This window comes from Penaeus chinensis, chromosome 20 (assembly GCF_019202785.1).
Source record: "Penaeus chinensis breed Huanghai No. 1 chromosome 20, ASM1920278v2, whole genome shotgun sequence".
Lineage (NCBI taxonomy): Eukaryota > Metazoa > Arthropoda > Malacostraca > Decapoda > Penaeidae > Penaeus > Penaeus chinensis.
The window spans coordinates 22830596-22849106 of record NC_061838.1 but is presented as its reverse complement, the minus strand read 5'-3'; positions in this window follow the sequence as shown (position 1 = coordinate 22849106).

Here is an 18511-nt window from a genome sequence, read left to right as displayed (position 1 = left end):
CTTGTTGAAAATTTGATCACCCAGCCTGGAACTGCAGATATACCCCTTATTTCCCCTCTGATTGTTTGTCAACCCCATACATCCGTAGGTTCTATTATGTTGGTGACTGCTATCTTAGGGGAAGCTGCGCCACTTTGTGTCCATTTCTTTTTCAGTACAGCTTGTAAAGAGTTAGTCTTCCCAAAATTTTCACTCCCCTTCCCCCAAGTGGGCAACCTCTGGATCATAAACAGGACACTAGTCAGCGGACATATGCCATTGGGCATATAATAATATAAATTGTCAATAACTGCTTTGAAACTGATATGAATGTGGTTTCTTGGGATTAGAACTCCGTGTAGCAAAAGCCCCCGCTTTAGATCAGTATTACAGTACTTGACGCCCGCAGGAAACCTACACTTGATTCGTTTAAAGAAAATTTAAATGTCGAATCCGGTATGATAACGCATAAAGTTAATGTACTGTTGAACGTTATTTTCAGTCTACTTCAAAAGTAATATCAATATCATTACCATACAGCATATAATACTGAAGTAACATAAATAAATGTACAGAGCACATTAAATCATATAGCACTAAAATGAAGTACTGTTGGGAAAAGGGTAATATTGAATTACTGATTAGAACAAAATGTGTTATATGTCAAAGGTCGTAGAGGACGACAGGATAATGTGGTAGCGAATTGGGTAAAGAGGGGTAGTAAATGGAGGAAGGCGGGGATTAGTAAAAGGGGTTAAGGGCGAGAGGCGATCAGATCAAATGGAGAGTTTCTATATTTGAAGAAGGAGGAACAACATTGCATGAGGGATAGCCCACAAGAGCCATTAAGAAGCAATCAATGGACAGGGGTTGAAATAGGTGTCAGACAAGTAGAAGAACCCGGCGAATAATCTAAGGGACCAGGAGAAGGAAGTGAAGTATCAGGAAGAACGCAAGAAAGTGAAGGATCCGAGAGAGGACAGTGTTGTGACAGAAGGAAGGCCCGTTAGCATCCAGGAGATATCGGAAATGATAATAGAGAAAGGAGGGGGGGGGGGGGGAGGATGGAAAAGGGGAGAATGGAGATGTGTTGGGAGAAAGTGGGAGTAAGAGACGTAAGGGTAACATGAGAGGAATGAGGATAAATATCGTAGCTACTTAAAATATAGAAGGAAGAGGAGTAGCGAGATGGGAGAGTGAATGACGGAGAGGAGCATTCTCTTGGGTCATGTTAAGGAAGTTTTGGATGTCTTCAAGCGTTTCTGGAGGGGAGTTGGGTGGAAAGGTCTGAGAAATGTTTTCTCCTCCTTGTAAGGAGAAGTAGAGACATATTTTTGAAGCAGAGGAAGAGGTGTACGAGAAAATATAGAAGACGGGGTAGGCACCGGGGAAGTGGTAGAGACTGGATTCTCTGGATTTAGAATGCCAAAGAATTTGACTGGGAGAGAGAGAGGGTGGTAAGGGGCAAGGGGAAGAGATACTGGGGGAGTTGGACATGGGGAGGGAGAGGAGCGGAGCAATGTTTAATGTTTTAAACAAATGAATGTGCTAGACAGCAAAGGCCATATCGCACTATGTAAAGTACTCTTACCTAGCCCTTTTTGGGGTGTTTACATACCACTTCCCACCACCTATGACACTCCCTTAACTAGGGTGATAGTGAGTTATATACGCCCCAAACGTGTTTCCACTGGAAATAGATTTTTGTCCACTCTCTCCGGAGCGGGTTCAGTGTTCGTTATAAGACTAATACTCCCAATTTTATACGTGACTTCCCTTTTGTAACTTCACTCTTTTTCAATATTATATCAATTGGTTATTATAAACTCATGAAATAACTTCATACATTTAATGGAGTTACTTACTTATACAAGTGAATTCCCTAGACTCCCGACGAGTCCAATTTCTCCCGTTGGAGAATACGAAGAGTTGCAGACCCTTGCGTCGTCTACTTCGTAAAATCACACGGAATTTAGTATGATCAGAGGTCATCATTTGGGCAATCTTCTTTGTGTTCCCCCTGTCGGAATGGATGTAACTGACGGCAAAGTTTACCTTCGCGGAATCTCCCTGAATTGCTGCCCGCTGCATTTCGGACTCAACCTCTTGCAATCCATTCGCCTCTTTTCAACCTATCCTTTTCTTTGAATATAGAGACACAATGACCTCTTTGCACCATTCCCACTGGTGCAGCCTTATCGTCCCCTCCTTTTTTTTTTTTTTTTTTTAGTTTTTAGTTTTATACATTTAATGGAGTTACTTATACAAGTGAATTCCCTTGTCTCCAGACGAGTCCAATTTCTCCCGTTGGAGAATACGAAGAGTTGCAAACCCTTGTCTCGTCTACTTCGTATAATCACACGGAATTCAGTACGATCTTAACCAGAAATGACTCAAGATAATTCCGTTTCGGCGTCCACGCACGATCACGGTTGGTACTGAACTGCGGCACAAGTGCCACAAGCGTTCCGGCCTCTCCTGACCCAGCATAGAGCAAAGTTGTGGCCATGTTTACAAGGCCTATAGATTATCACCTTTATGTCCCCAAGACAAGGTGTCTATAGTGCCTTGTAAAACACTAAAGGTTCAGTGGAATTTGGAGTTCCCGAATCTATGGTGTATAGTAGTCCTACCAGGTCAGGATTACCTACAAATTACCATTCCAAGGCTACTACCATAAGTCTGGCCGTTGACATGCTCCCCCTCTAAAATCACACGTACTCGGGACCTATGACTTCAAGAGAAAACCACCAATCGGTCTTATTAAGATGTCAGAACTTACAGAGTAGTATCGGATGACATAGGCCTCCTATGTCTACGTGCATACGGTGAATGGGAGAGAGGTTGCAGAGCTGGGCCAACATTGACTCTATCGCCCTTGACAGTGATAACCTCTTCTCTCTCTCCTTCCTCAACCGCCTCCGGAGATATAAGATAAAGTAAAAGCTAATAACAAAATTGGTCCCAAGATTACCCCAACCCATGAATTAACCTGAGTGACATAATGATCTGTCCGACCAAACAGAGCAGGATTATCCTGGTCCATGGAAGCAATTCCCTTCACAAGGCCATTGATAGATGCGTTAACCTTATCCACATTTGCTTCAGACTGATTAAATTAATCATGAACTAACTTAGATCTCTGGACAAGATGGGTTTCATTACATTTTGTAACATCTTACCATGTACCGAGAAATGTGCGTGAAGTGAGGTAAAGTTGTAACCAGTGGTTTTACTTTCCCTGACACCATATAAGACCTGTCAGAAACTTTTAGGCTTAAACACCAATTTATGTCCAGCTAGACACACTCGAGCTTCTCCTTCAGCCGAAGCGTTTTCATCCCTTGACGACGGTAGAAAATACTTTTAGCGATGTCTTGAGACGTTCCAGAGTCACGGTAATTGGTCGTAGATCCTGATACTGCACAACATTCCAGTGGATGTTCTCGGTGATGACTTAGGGCTACCCCTGGTCGACGATTAGCATGCACACCCCTCCCAACAAGGCTCAATATTTGTAAGAAGCACTAAACTTAATTCCATGCTGGTGATCACCACATCCTCCCCTAACACATCTTTATGCGATATAGGTGTTGGTGTGTGTGAAGAGGTCATGTGTGATCATGCCTATATATATACATATAGTTAGTACAATTATGGTCCTTCATGCAATCGTGCATAATACCCAGGTCCATACCGCTTACGTCCACTAGTATGTCTCTCATGCATAGGTTCCCTTCTCGCATGCTCAGGACTAACATTCCTCCCATGAGTTTCATTCATTCCTTCAGTTATTCTGCTCTCACCCCCAGAGTTATTTGCAGAAGCATTGTGGAAATCTGTATTGTTTGGGTTATCCAATCTTATATTACAAAAATTACTGGGAACCCCTGAAAAAAACTTATTATCGGAATCCCCCTCTACAGTTACATTCCGGCCCCTCATTTTCATCAGTTTGAAGTTTGAGCTTCCGTTGCATGTGCCAGTTCACTCCTACACCAACTGGTCTGGGATAATTCACAGGGTACTCCATTTCCCGATCTTCTTGTTCCTCATGAGTGCCTTCAAGGATGACTTCTCTCCTGGTTTCATCTCTGGATATGGTTTCCTAGTACGCTAGGTATGGTCGCTTCCAAAGCCACTTTCATGTTTTCCAAATGGACTTTTCTGAACCCTCCGGTTTGTAAGTTTCTCAACTGATAGACATATGGTTTCACCTCCTTGGCAACCCGATATGGCCCTTCCTATTTACTTTAGTATCCCCTTTCTCTCTTCCCTTTGACTTCTTCATTCGAGTTTTACATTGTCTATCTGCTGCCTTTAAAATATTATATCTTACGTATTCATAGACTTCCTAAAATCTTCAGGTTCATGTGGCCAGAAAGTCTTCACTTGGTAGTCTAACTTGTCTTGTCCACCATCCCGCTGGTGTTTTGGCGTCCCTGACAAACATCACATGTAGCGTATCTCCAATAGGACTATGATAAGCTGAATTCAAAGCCAATTGTGCTTCAGCTAAATACTGGTCCCAGTAGTTTCCTTACTATCCACTAGACCATGTAAAACGCTTAATAACTTTTGATTGGTCCATCTAACGCAGGGTGATATGCCACAATTTGATGCTGATCAAACCCTAATGTCTTTGCCATACACATTAGAAGCTTATTCCCGAATTCCTTTCCTTGGTCCGTTAATGCCGTCTTAGGAACTTCATATTGCAGGAATATCGGATATATACTTTTAGCTACTGTTTCTGTGGTTTTATCCAGGAGTGCTTCCATCAGGTCTATTCCTTCACAAAGAATTTAAGGGGTGACCTCGACCCATGTAAGATATTGTTGAGAATATCTACTAATGTCTTAATCCATTCCGTGCCAAGTGAATAACCTTTTTGCACGGAACTTGTTTCTCTCTTCCTCCCCATGGCCTCCCAATGGTGCCAAATGAACTAGTGCTAGAACTTTGGACACTAAACTCCTTGGCACACAAAAACTTCTTCGACTTCCCTCATCAAATTGCGGTGTTGAATATGTTTGTAAAGTAACTCTTGGTCCATAAAGAAGTCCTTCACCTCCAAATTCAGATCCACGGTCTTCCGATTGATTTCAGTCTTATCTTTGAGATATCGTATTACAGGTCCATATAGAGGATCTTGTCTCTGCTCTCTGATCATCTCTTCTAATGACCAGGGCGGTCCATCTTCCTCTTCAGGCATCTCTCCTCATGACTTGACTGCCAGAATACAAACAACTTGACAGTTCTGTGCTTCGTCGATGATCATCTGTGAGGTACGTTCCACTTCCTCGGCTTCTACTCCCTCAAGAACTTCAATCCTGGATAGAGCATCTGCTGCTGCATTGAGCTTTCCTGGGTGGTACATACTTTTTGCCCCAAAGGATTGAGCAGTTAGACCCCATCTCGTAACTCTCGCATTACAATCCTTTGCCTTGTGGAATAACTGATAAAGTGATCTGATGACCGACGAAACCACTACTTCCAATCCCCACACCAAGGGTTTAAATTCTTTTAAGGCTTCTATTATGGCTAGTGTTACTTTTTCCATTGTAGTATATCTCTTCTTAGTTGCCCTTAGTTGTCGGCTGAAGTATGCAACAGGGCAAAAATGGCCCTCATACCTTTGCGCAAGCACCGCACCAATAGCTCCTTGACTCTGGTACCAAGTCTTCCTGAAATCAGGTGCTTTAAGTACTGTTCCGTTACTAAGTTCTCTCTCAGAACATTAAATGTTTTTTCTTGTTCATCACCCCAGATGGAAATATTTTTCTCCGAAGTTAACTTTGTCAAAGCATTGGCTTTCTTGGCGTATTCATTGAGAAATCTTCGATAATAGCCACTTAACCCTAAGAATCTCCGTACCTCTTTACGGTCCTTCGGTCTTGGGAAATTATGTGCTGCCACTAACTTGTCTAGTGCAGGCTTCACATTCCCTTGTCCGACTCTGTGTCCAAGAAGATTAGCCTTCTTTTGGAATAGATGTGATTTCTCAGGACTGGCCTTCAGCCCAGCTTGTAGCAGTCTCTGTAAAGCTTCTTCCAATATGGATAAGTATTTCAATGCCTTCACTATATATTGTAATATCATTCCAACCTGACCAGTGAACTCTCTATTCATTACTCTCTGAAATGTCCTTGGGGCATTGAACAATCCGAAAGGCATAACGTTATACCTAAATGTATAGAGAATGCCGATCTCTCCCTTGAACTCTCATCTAGTGGCACCTGGTGATATCCACTCCTTTAGTATAGCGTAGAAAACCACTTACTTTGACTAGCTTGATACAAGATATCTTCATTTTGAAGTAAGGGATAAAACTTCGGTCTCATTTTAGCATAACCTTGGGTGTGATTATCCTTACGTTTTGCTAAGACATTTGGAGCATTCCCTTCCGATGAACTCACCCTTACATGGCCTTGGCCCATCAAGGCTTGGACCTCTGCCTCCACAGCTGGTCGTACTGTATAGGGAATAAACCTGGGTGGAATATATCATCTAGTTGATGAGTAATCAAGTTTGTTTTCCCCAATGTCTCCTTCAAATTAAGGGACAAATGAAAGTCTAGCAAAACCCTTTCTGCGTCTTTCCTCTGGCTTGTAGATAATACCCAATTAGGAGCCCTTAATTCTTTCAATAATTTCTGGAAGCGATCCTCAGTTAAAATCGGATCTTGACCTACTTTCACCTCTTGAGAGTCGATTTGAAGTGCCTGTTCCAATGGGTCTTCGTCCACTGTTTGGTATTTCCGTTATCACATGTATTGCTAATTTTAACTTTCTGTTTGTCAATGTGGTCCTTGTCTAAATTCCCCAACGGTTCCAATTCCTTATTTTTCAGGGCGAATGCATGGGCTAACCTCCGTTTTTGGTGGATTAATGCTGGTGCTATATCCCAGTAACAAGCTAGGACTTTCACCTGATCCTCTGCTTTGTATATAACAGAAATGATAACACAATCCTCCTGTAATGGATTTCTTTTTAACATTATTGTAGTTCCATCCTCCATTTTTCCACCTTTTCTTTTGAGACATCCTGTTAATACAGCTGCCTTACCCAGAGGCACAGTGATATATTCCAAAGAAACCACCGCATATTCGTGAGAGTCAATTTGATCATCTGATATATCTTCCTTAGATTCTTTGCTCTGTTCCTCCAGACTCTCTTTCATCTGGTGACTCCCTACCACCTTAAGTGATTGAACCGGTTTGTCCCACCCGGTTTACCATACCTTTCTGAAGGACTTCAGATCCTTGACAAATTCTCCATTTAGCAAAATATAATAGTGATTTTTACTGGTGCATTAAGGACGAACCAACAAAAACATCACAATTCTTTGGAGAGTTAATGATCTCGTCCTGGAATACAGAGCACCTATGAAAGGATACCCTACCTCCCATTTTGAAGGTCATTTGGGCCTCCATTAGTGCCTTCACTGGCTCTCCTTCAAGTATTCCACTTGTGAGCAGTTCACGAGGGTTCAAGCGATGGAAGGTTCCATGGATCCTTGTGAGCCTTCTCCTTCACCTCTTCCTGCTCCTTTTATATATAATACTTAACCAATGTTGGTCCCAAACGGCAATAAAAGACTTCTGACTATTAGGTACCTTCACCTTAGTCATTAGATATCTGGGAAGAGAAGACGCCAAAAAGGGAATTATGAGGCGTCCAGCTCCTGCCCGTATTGACGAAGACGAAGAGTTTTTTTACTCTTAGCCAGCGCTACAACTTTTACTCTGTGGACAGTTCCTCTTCATCACAAAAGAAACATTTAATCTTTGCCTAGATTTTGGGTCTGGAGGCTGAACCCCTTGGCCAACCTTGGCTCTTCCACCTGCAGGTAGTTCTCTTTTCTTGGGGCTCCAGCAGTGATTCTTAAGATACGAGGTATTCCATCCATGGACATTACCGAAGTACTTTCTCTCCTTCTGCCAAGTGGGATCTCTCCTTTGAGGTTCCCTCGATCATTCAGTTTCAGTGCTTTTAAAACTGGGACTTAGGGTTGATTGGGCTGTAAATCCTTCTCTTTGTTCTTTTGCACCCACCTCCTAAAATCTTCTGTGATTTGGGAGTATGATATGGTCCTTAACTGTGGTACATCCCATTCATCTCCTACTCTGTACTTATCCAAAGCACAGCCAACTATAGTTGTTGCCAAGTTCATGTGGATAGCTTTGTCGCTATTTATCCACTCTTCGAAGGATTCATTCCGATATCTTTCAGCGTCCCTTAAGCATTCATCCCAATTCTTCTGGAATACTTGAGCAAGAATGCCCCTCTTGAACTCCTCCCACAAGATAGGTTCAGAGGTTTTCATTTGGGCAATCTTCTTTGTGTTCCCCCTGTCGGAATGGATGTAACTGACGGCAAAGTTTACCTTCGCGGCATCTCCCTGAATCGCTGCCCGCTGCATTTCGGACTCAACCTCTTGCAATTCATTCGCCTCTTATCAGCCCATCCTTTTCTTTGAATATAGGGACACAATGACCTCTTTGCGCCATTTCCACTGGTGCAGCCTTTTCTCCCCTCCTTTTTTTTTTAGTTTTTAGTTTTATACATTTAATGGAGTTACTTACTTATACAAGTGATTTCCCTTGTCTCCTGACGAGTCCAATATCTCCCGTTGGAGAATACGAAGAGTTGCAGACCCTTGTCTCATCTACTTCGTATAATCACACGGAATTCAGTACGATCTTAACCAGAAATTACTCAATATTATTCCTTTCTGGCGTCCACGCACGCTCACGCTTGGTACTGAACTGTGGTACAAGTGCCACACAAGTGCCCCGGCCTCTCCTGACCGTACCGACCCAGCATAAAGCAGTGGTGCCCTTGTTGACAAGGCCTATAGATTATTACCTTTATATCGGGTAATTAGATCAAATGGAGGGTATTTATTCATCTGAGGAAGGAGAACTTGCTGTTAATTGAAAAGGTGTGGGATTCCATGAGGATATTCGACAGGTTGGGGGTTGGGGAAGAGAGGACAAGTAAGGAAAAGCGAGGGTATGGGCTTCAGTAAAGCGAAGGCAGGATAGTAGAATATGTGGGGATGAAAGAGAAACATTGCATGTGTAGCAAAGAGGTGGGTTGAAGTGTGACATGAGGTTAGGTTAATGGTTAATGGTTAATGGTTAAAAGCAAAATAAATGTGCTAGACATCTACGGTCATGTAGCACTATAGTTAATGTTAGTGAAGGGTGGTTGGGTTAGTGATTAGTTGTTAAAGCTGGGTTAAGGAATTGGTGAGTGAATGGGTTAGGGTCGGTGAGGTAATGTAAAGGGGTTAGATTAAGTGAAGGATATATATGCGTTTGAGGAAGATAAAACATGGTTGTCAAAGCAGAAAGTGTGAGATTCTGTAAGGATGTCTGATGGGTTGGGATGTCTATGTAGGGAGGAAGGTGGGGGGAAGTAGAGGTGCGGGCTGCTTCAAAACGTGGGCATGACAAAAGAATGTGTGGGACTGAAAGAGAAACATTACATAAGGAACATAAGGGTGGATCGGATTGTGACATCAGATAGGAGTGTGTTAGACGGGTGTGGCCAATGCGTAAGCGGGCAAGAGCCGTCTCCCAACGTCTGTTCCGATGGAATGGAGCTGACCAGGAGGAGATTGACAGTTTTACAGTATGTAATTTATTAGTGTGTAGACTTGACCAAAAAGATTGCCATCGATTATACAAGAAGGTCTTAAAGTGTGGGTAATAATCCGTGGCTGGGATATGTGAGAAACGTGGTTGGTTTGATGTGGACATAGCAGCGTAGCGTGCTAGAGTATCTGCTTGTTCATTGCCGGGGATTCCAACATAGGCTGGGTACCCAGCAAAATTTGATTGTTTTATGACGTGGGGACAGGTAGAACAACAAGTTCTGGATCTTACAAACAAGGGGGTTGGTCGTGTGTATTGACTTTATGAGAGTTAATGAGTTACGGGAGGAAGAGGGGAGTGAGTATATGTGTTTTAAGGCAAAAAGGAGTGCATACAGTTTTGTAGTAAGGACACTGGATTCAGGAAGGAGGGGGTATTTGAAAGTACGAGTTGGAAAGATTACTGCAAAACCAGCACCGGAGGTGGTTTTCGATCCGTCAGTGTAGACGTGAATACTAGAGGAATGAGTGGAGGCATGGTCAAGGAAATGGGTGAGAAGGACAGTAGGAGGAATATTTGATTTTGGTGGGTCAGGGAAGACCGAGGAACAAATATGGGGGCAAGGTATAAGCCATGGAGGGACTGAATGGACAGAGAACGGGAGGGGTCGGAGATGGGGAAAAGGGGAATGGGAAAGGAGGGTATCCATGCGAGTGGAGAAAGGAGTAGGTAAACGTGGAGAAGAAGCAAAGGTAGGAAGTAAGGATCGTGGGATAGTTAGGTTAGTGAGGGGAAGTTGGTGGAATCGAGCATAACATCGGAGAGAGAGAAGGGCACGGCGTCGAGAGAGAGATGGTATGCCCGATTCAGTGTACAAGCTCTCAACTGGAGAGGAGCGGAAGGCACCTAGGGCTAAGCGAAGACCACAGTGATGGATTGTATCAAGATGGGCAAGGAGAGAAGTTGAGGCAGAGGAGCAGAGGAGTAGATATGGCATCCATAATCAAGAGTGGAGAGGATCAAGGTGACATAAAGATGAAGGAGAGTTTTTCGATCTGAGCCCCAGGATAAATGGGATAGGGTGTGTAAAATTCGGAGACGGCGGCGAGCTTTTTCTTTGATGTAAAGAATTTGGTCTCGCCAGGATAGTTTGGAGTCAAACATGACGCCCAGGAATTTACCAGAGGAACGGTATTGGAGTGGAGTGTCAAATAAGAAGTGTGAAGGTAGAGGACCTACACGTGTGCGGGAGAAAAGGATGGAGAAAGATTTGGAGGTAGAAAAGCGGAAGCCATGGTTTGTGGCCCAGGAGGATACTGATGATATTGCAGATTGAAGAAATTGGTAGAGATTTGGTATGGATGTGCCAGAGGCATAGATAGTTAAATCATCAACATATAGTGATGACCGGGCTCCTGGTGGTAGAACTGAGGCAATGTCATTTACAGCAAGAAGGAATAAGGTGGTACTAAGCACACTGCCTTGTGAAGATGATGTGGCAGAGGCAATTTTGACCTAGAAAGTCTTTATGAAGACACCCATGTTTCCACGTATGCCTAGAGAAGACAATTGTTGGAGAATATGGTACCTCCATGTCGTATCATATGCTTTTTCTAGGTAAAAAAACTAGCTAGTACGGATTCATGGCGTGCAAATGCGGATGTAATATATGTCTCAAAATGAGCAAGGGGGGCAGCTGTGCTTCGGGCACGGCGAAAAACAAACTGGGAAAGAGAGATAAGATTGTGGGATTCAGGATACCACATTAAGCGGAAGTTAACTATTCGCTCTAGTAGTTTGCATAAGCAGCTAGTTAGTGCGATGGGGCGATAGGCTTGAGGGAGGGTACCTGATTTATTGGGTTTCAGGAAGGGGAGGATAAGAGCTTCTCGCCAATGAGAAGGAAAATTTCCTGATGTTCATATGTGGTTGTAAGATGTTAATAGGAAGGATAAAGAGGAAGATGGGAGTTGTCGGAGCATACGGTAGTGAATACCGTCAGGGCCTTCTTGAGTGTTGCGGCACGATTTTAGGGCAGCACTGAGTTCAGAGGAAGAAAAGGGAGCATTATGGGACTCAGCAGAGGATAGGGTGAAGATAATGGGAGTACGTTCCCTGGTGGTTTTAATAGAAGAGAAGTGTGGAGAAAGGTGAGAGCCACTACTGACCTGGCTGAAATAATCACCCAGTTCATTAGCGACTCCGGGAGAATCAGAGATGAGGGTATCTCGAATATGGAGGACGGGGGCTGGATGGGGGGATGTTTGCCTGATAGTTTATGGATCCGGCGCCAAACATTTGAGATAGATGTAGAGGATGTAATTGAGGAAACATAATTTTGCCAGCTATTTTTTTTTACTATTCCGGATTGTACGACGAAGACAGGCAGATGCTCTTTTAAAGGAGATAAGAGCTGATAGTTGATTTGGGGTACCTCGTTTGTTCCAGGCTGCACGTTTTACACGGAGTGCTTTAGTGCAATCAGAATTCCACCATGGAACACATTTGGAGGTATAGGGTCTTGAGGTTCGAGGGATATCTGTATGGGCAGCTCTTAGGACTGTTGTTATGAAAAAAGTATAATTTCTGATACGGATGAGAGGGAGGATGGAGGGGTATGAATAGCAGAGAGTGAAGTGAAAGTACGCCAGTCGGCTCTATCAAAGCACCAGCGTGGGGAGTTAGGAAGTGGTACATATGAAGTTGGAGAAAGGAGAACTGGAAAGTGGTCACTATAGGGAAAGTGGTCTAGAACTGACCAGTGGAAATCTAAATGAAGAGAAGGGGAGCATAGAGAGAGGTCAATGCATGAAAAAGACTGCGTGCGTGTATCAAAGTGTGTGGGGCGATCTGTTGTTAGAATAATATCAGCTGTGGAGAGGAAGCGCTCTAGAGCTCGGCCACGGGAGTTGGTGATAGAATCACCCCAAAGAGTGTGGCGGCAGTTAAAATCACCTACTATGAGGAAAGGTGATTGAAGTTGGGAAATTAGATTTTCAAAAGCAACGAAGTTAATGGGGTGGAAAGGGGAGAAGTAGACTGAAATCACTGTGATCCAGCGGCGAAGAAAGATACGAATAACTGTTCAAGGGACAGTGGTTTGAAAGGGAGGTATGACATAAGGTGTTTTCTGGTTGATAAGTATGGACGAGACATAAAGGGAGTGTGGGGAAGAAACAAAATGGTAATTGGGGATTGGTACTGGAGAATGTGTAAGAAAATTTCTTGAAGGCATATAATGGATGGGTTATAAGAGGAGAGGATATGACGGAGGTCAGGCCTGTGAGAGCGGAAACCGCGAATGTTCCAATGAAGGATAGTTATACTTTCGTTGATTTAGTGATAACGATTGTAGTACGTGTTGGAGAATTTGAAGGGGAAGGTGCTAAAGGGTGGGATAAAGAATGACGTTGGGGAGGTGGTGTTGTATCAGGAGGGGTGTCGGGAGGTAGAGGGTCTGGGGAAGAGGGTACTTGTGACATGAGGGATTCACGTGTGTATCCAGGAGGGAGTGGAAGGGATAGAGGGGATGGTGGGAGGGTTAATATAGGTGGGGCTGGAGTCGGGGGGGATGGGTTTTGTTGGGATGGGGTAGGAGGATTGGGAGTAGGGAGAATATGGGTAGGAGGAGGATGGATATCGGCAGTCACTTTGAGTGTGGAGGGAGCGGGAGTTGTAGAATTTGGGACTCGACTATGTAGTTCTGGATATCTTCAAGAGTTTCTGTAGTGGAGTTGGTTGGGGAATTTTGTGAGATAAAGGTTTTCTTGTGAGGGGGGAAGAGAAGTATGGTGTCTGAAGAATAGGGGCAAAAAAGGTGGAGGTGATTGTGGGGTAGGGGAAGAGGGGGTGGAACGTTTATTGTCTGCTGCGGGTAGTGCGAGGAGGGAGAGGGGAAGGTGTTAGGGCTGTAGTAGAGATTGGAATGTCTGGATTTAGGATGGCAAAATAATTTGACTGGGTAGAGATTGGAGTGTCTAGATTTAGGATGGCAAAATAATTTGACTGGGGAAGGTAGGAGGAGGGGGGTTAGGTTTAGGAGAGGGTGTAGGAGCTTGGAGGGTAGGGGGAGTGGCAGCGTGAGCGACATTACTAGAGTAGGGGGTAAGACTGAATCTGAGAGTTGCTACCTCAGACTCAAATTTGAAGGTGGGGCAGCTTTTATGAAATACATTATGGGGGCTGCCACAGTTTGCACATGTGCGTGATTGTGCAGAGCAGTTTGATCGAGTATGGCCAGGTTGGGCACAAAGTGGGCATCTGGCTGTGGAATGGCAGTGTTTGGCTGGGTATCCTAAACGCCAACAATTTTAGTACTGACGAGGAGGAGGTTGGTATGGTCGGACAGGTAAGGATTCCCCACCTATGTAAACATTAAAGGGAAGGTCATGTCTATGAGGTAATTTTGGCAATGTGGATGGATTTCTTACGATTTCCTCTGGGAGGAATGGAGTAGAATTGTACAAATGTTGCATCATAGTCCGTGAGACAGGCGAGTAAGTCTTCTCCATAATCTGACCATTCTTTGTCATATATTGGGCAATCTGTTGGGGAGATAGAGACAGTTCCGGTGCAAGTATTGAGGGTTGGATGAGGTTCTGTAGGGATGGGATTACCACATAGATCAGTTAGTTTTGTTAATGCAATAGCTTGGTTTTCAGATGTTACTGTGACGAGACGGGAGTGGTCGGGTCGGAGGAGTTCATGTCTATGGAAGGTAATCTTGGCAATATTCAAGTAGGCTTACAGCGGCCTCTGGGAGGAATAGTGTAGCACTGTAATGATACATTATAGTCAACAATATAAGTATTAAGGGAGAAGTAAGGCTGAGTAAGAATAAGTTTGTCAGTGGGGTCAATCATAGTAGATAATGCAGGACCTTGGGACTCAGATGTAACTACTACAAGGTGTGAACAAATGAATGGCTACAGAAGGAAATTTTGCATACATATTTTATGATATTATTGGAAAATGAGTGTATTGTCAGAGTAACGGGCTGAAAGGGGAATCACAAAAAATCAAATTCACTTGGCTGGGATGAAAATAGTACTCAAAAGGTTTGTAGAAGTTGAAGTAGGAGAAGGATGAAGACGGGAGGAAGAGAAGTAGTGTGGGGTGAAGTAGACTGTGAACAGGTGAAGAAGACTATGCAGGAGGAGATGGAGTGGGGGATGCTGGGAGAGAGGAAGGGATGAATTCTAAAGGCTGAGTAATGACCTGGGTGGTTGATTGGCAATGGATCTAGTTGACAGCAAGCGTGAAGAGGGGGTAACAGTAACAATGGTCAGAGGAGAGCCAGGGGTCAAGGAATTTCCAATAGGCTAGTTGGTGAAAGGGCAAGCCAAACTCTTCATTGGCCATGGTGAGCCTGAAATATGTGGGGAAGAGAAAAAGTCTACTCCTCAGGGTCCTAATGAGGGATAAAAGCTAGATAATTAATGAAGGGAATACCGTGTCCATGGCTCCCTGAGACCATGGGCACTGTATTTTCTGTATTCCCATGGGCCCTTTATCCTTTCAGCATGTCTCTTACACTTAAGAATGTGGACAGGAGAATTGGAGAAGATAAGGAAAAGGAAAGGGGGAGAAAAAAGATCATGCAAAATTGGTTGAACCAGGAGCTGAGGCCCAAGGTATGGGCGATCCTGAATAGTGGGCCTCAATCCCTGTCTCCTACATGCCCCATGATAACAACAGGTAGGAATTTGAGGGGAAGCAGATTAGATTATAAACTGTGAACACAAACACAGCACATTTACACCAGTCAATATCCTAGCCAAAAAAAAAGAGGTGGGGCTTGTATGTATATGCTGTGTAGGCTTGGCTATATGTTTAACAGCCTATCCACCACATGATCGAACAATGCCCGGTGAACTTTGCCCATTTACTTTTTATCATTATACATAAAGAGAAACTCGTATCTGGCAGGGCTGTCTATATTTATACCTAACAACAAACTACCAGGCAGACAACCATAACTGGTGACTTTAAACAGGCACAGGTACTCTTCATTTGTCTGTCAATATTACCCATGTGCTTGTCAAAAAGTGCTTGGCAAAATGTAATGTGTGCTGTCAGTATCATTTATTTATTGAAAATTTTCTGACATGCCAAATTTGATGGTCATTAGCGGTGTATATAAAATATAGCGACAGGGTGGGGTTTGCAAGAAAGTTTTTTGGTTTAGTAAGGTGGTGATTGTGGATATCTAGAATGGTCAATGGTAAAATCAAACAAATGTGCCAGACTTCGAAAGTCACACAGCATTGTGGTATTGTAGCAAAAGTTAGAGTTAGAGTTAATGATTTAGAGAAGTGAACAGAAGAGGATGAAGAAGAGAAGGAAAAGGAAAGAAGAATGGTTAATGGTTAAAAGCAAAATTAAATATGCTAGACATCTAAGGTCATATAGCACTATAGTTAATGTTAGTGAAGGATGGTTGGGTTGGTGATTAATTGTTAAAGCTGGGTTAAGGAATTGGTGAGTGAATGGGTTAGGGTCGGATGAGGTAATGTAAAGGGGTTAGATCAAGTGAAGGATATATATGCGTTTGAGGAAGGAAAACAGGTTGTCAAAGCAGAAAGTGTGAGATTCTGTAAGGATGTCTGATGGGTTGGGATGTCTATGTAGGGAGGAAGGTGGGGGGAAGTAGAGGTGCGGGCTGCTTCAAAACGTGGGCATGACAATAGAATGTGTGGGACTGAAAGAGGAACATTCGGAAACCGCGAATGTTCCAATGAAGGATAGTTATACTTTCGTTGATTTACTGACAAAGATTGCAGAGCGTGTTGGAGAATTTGAAGGGGAAGGTGCTAGAGGGTGGGATAAAGAATGACGTTGGGGAGGTGGTGTTGTATCAGGAGGGATGTCGGGAGGTAGAGGGTCTGGGGAAGAGGGTACTTGTGACATCAGGGTTTCACGTGTGTATCCAGGAGGGAGTGGAAGGGATAGAGGGGATAGTGGGAGGGTTAATATAGGTGGGGCTGGAGTCAGGGGGGATGGGTTTTGTTGGGATGGGGTAGGAGGATTGGGTGTAGGGAGAATATGAGTAGGAGGAGGATGGATATCGGCAGTCACTTTGAGTGTGGAGGGAGCGGGAGTTGTAGAATTTGAAGGTGGATGAGTATTAGTTTGGGACTCGATTATGTAGTTCTGGATATCTTCAAGAGTTTCTGTAGTGGAGTTGGTTGGGGAGTTTTGTGAGATAAAGGTTTTCTTGTGAGGGGGGGGGGAGAGTAGTCTGGTGTCTGAAAAATAGGGGCAAAGGAAGGTGGAGGTGATTGTGAGGTAGGGGAAGAGGAGGTGGAACGTTTATTCTGTCTGCTGCGAGTAGTGCGGGGAGGGAGAGGGGAAGGTGTTGGGGCTGTAGTAGAGATTGGGGTGTCTGGATTTAGGATAGCAAAAGAATTTGATTGGGTAGAGATTGGAGTGTCTGGGTTTAGGATGGCAAAAGAATTTGACTGGGGAAGATAGGAGGTAGAAGAGGGGAAGTTAGATGGAGGGGGGTTGGGTTTAGGAGAGGGTGTAAGAGCTTGGGAGGTAGGGGGATTGGCAGAGTGAGCAACATTACTGGAGTAGGGGGTAAGAGAAAAGCCTTGTCGACGTGCTTCCTGTCTGGCTTCACGTAGAGTGAGTCCAAGTCTGAATCTGAGAGTTGCTACCTCAGACTCAAATTTGTAGGTGGGGCAGCCTCTATAAAATGCATTATGGGGGCCGCCACAGTTTGCACATGTGCGTGATTGTGCAGAGCAATTTGATCGAGTATGGCCAGGTTGGGCACATAGCGGGCATCTGGCTGTGGAACGGCAATGTTTGGCAGGATGTCCTAAATGCCAACAATTTTGGCACTGACGAGGAGGAGGTTGGTATGCTCGGACAGGTAGGGATTCCCCACCTATGTAAACATTTAAGGGAAGGTCATGTCTATGAAAAGTAATTTTGGCAATGTTGATGGATTTCTTACGATTTCCTCTGGGAGGAATGGAGTAGCATTGTACATATGTTGCATCATAGTCTGTGAGACAAGCGAGTAAGTCCTCTCCACAATCTGACCATTCTTTGTCATGGATTGGGCAATCTGTTGGGGAGATAGAGACAGTTCCAGTGCAAGTATTGAGGGTTGGATGAGGTTCTGTAGGAATGGGATTACCACATAGATCAGTTAGTTTTGTTAATGCTATAGCTTCGTTTTCAATTGTTACTGTGACGAGACGGGAGTGGTCGCGTCGGCTACGAAAAGAGACTTTGCCTACTTGTGTTTGGAGGCATTGTTGGAAGAGGAGGGTGTTTTGAGAGTAGGGAGCTGTGGGAGGGATCACGAAAAAACGGTCCCATTTGGCTGGGCTAAATAGAGTATTTAGGATTCTTGTAGAGGTGGGGGTAGTAGAAGTGCAGGTGACGTGTGGAGGAGGGAGTAGTGTTGAGGGGGGTAGTGTTACGGGGAGGTGGGCAATAAGGTTGTAAGGTAGTAATAAGGGGAGATGGTATGGTTGATGAAGAAGGTTGTGGGAGTAAAAGCGTTGAAGTTGAGCATGTTGGGAGAGTAGAAATGTCTCCTGGGGGTTGGTTGTTGATTAGGGTTGATACTGTACTAGTATGCATTGATGAGGGGGGAGTTGTTGCAGTGTTCGGAGCCGTGGTCAAAGGAGAGTTGGGATTGGGGCTATTTGATAAAGGGGCAAGCCTCATTGCCCCTAAGATTGGGGTTATGTCTTCATTATTGGCCATGATAAGCCTGGAGTATGTTGGGGAAAAAAAAATAGTCCACCCCTCAGGGTCCCCTTGAGGGGTAAGGGCCAGGTATGGCAGGGGAATACCGTGCCCATTGTTCCCTCAGGCCGTTCAGGACTGACATAAAGTCAGCCTTTCATCCTTTCAGCACGGCTCTCACACCTTAGGAGGTGGATAGAAGGGATTGGTGAAGAAACT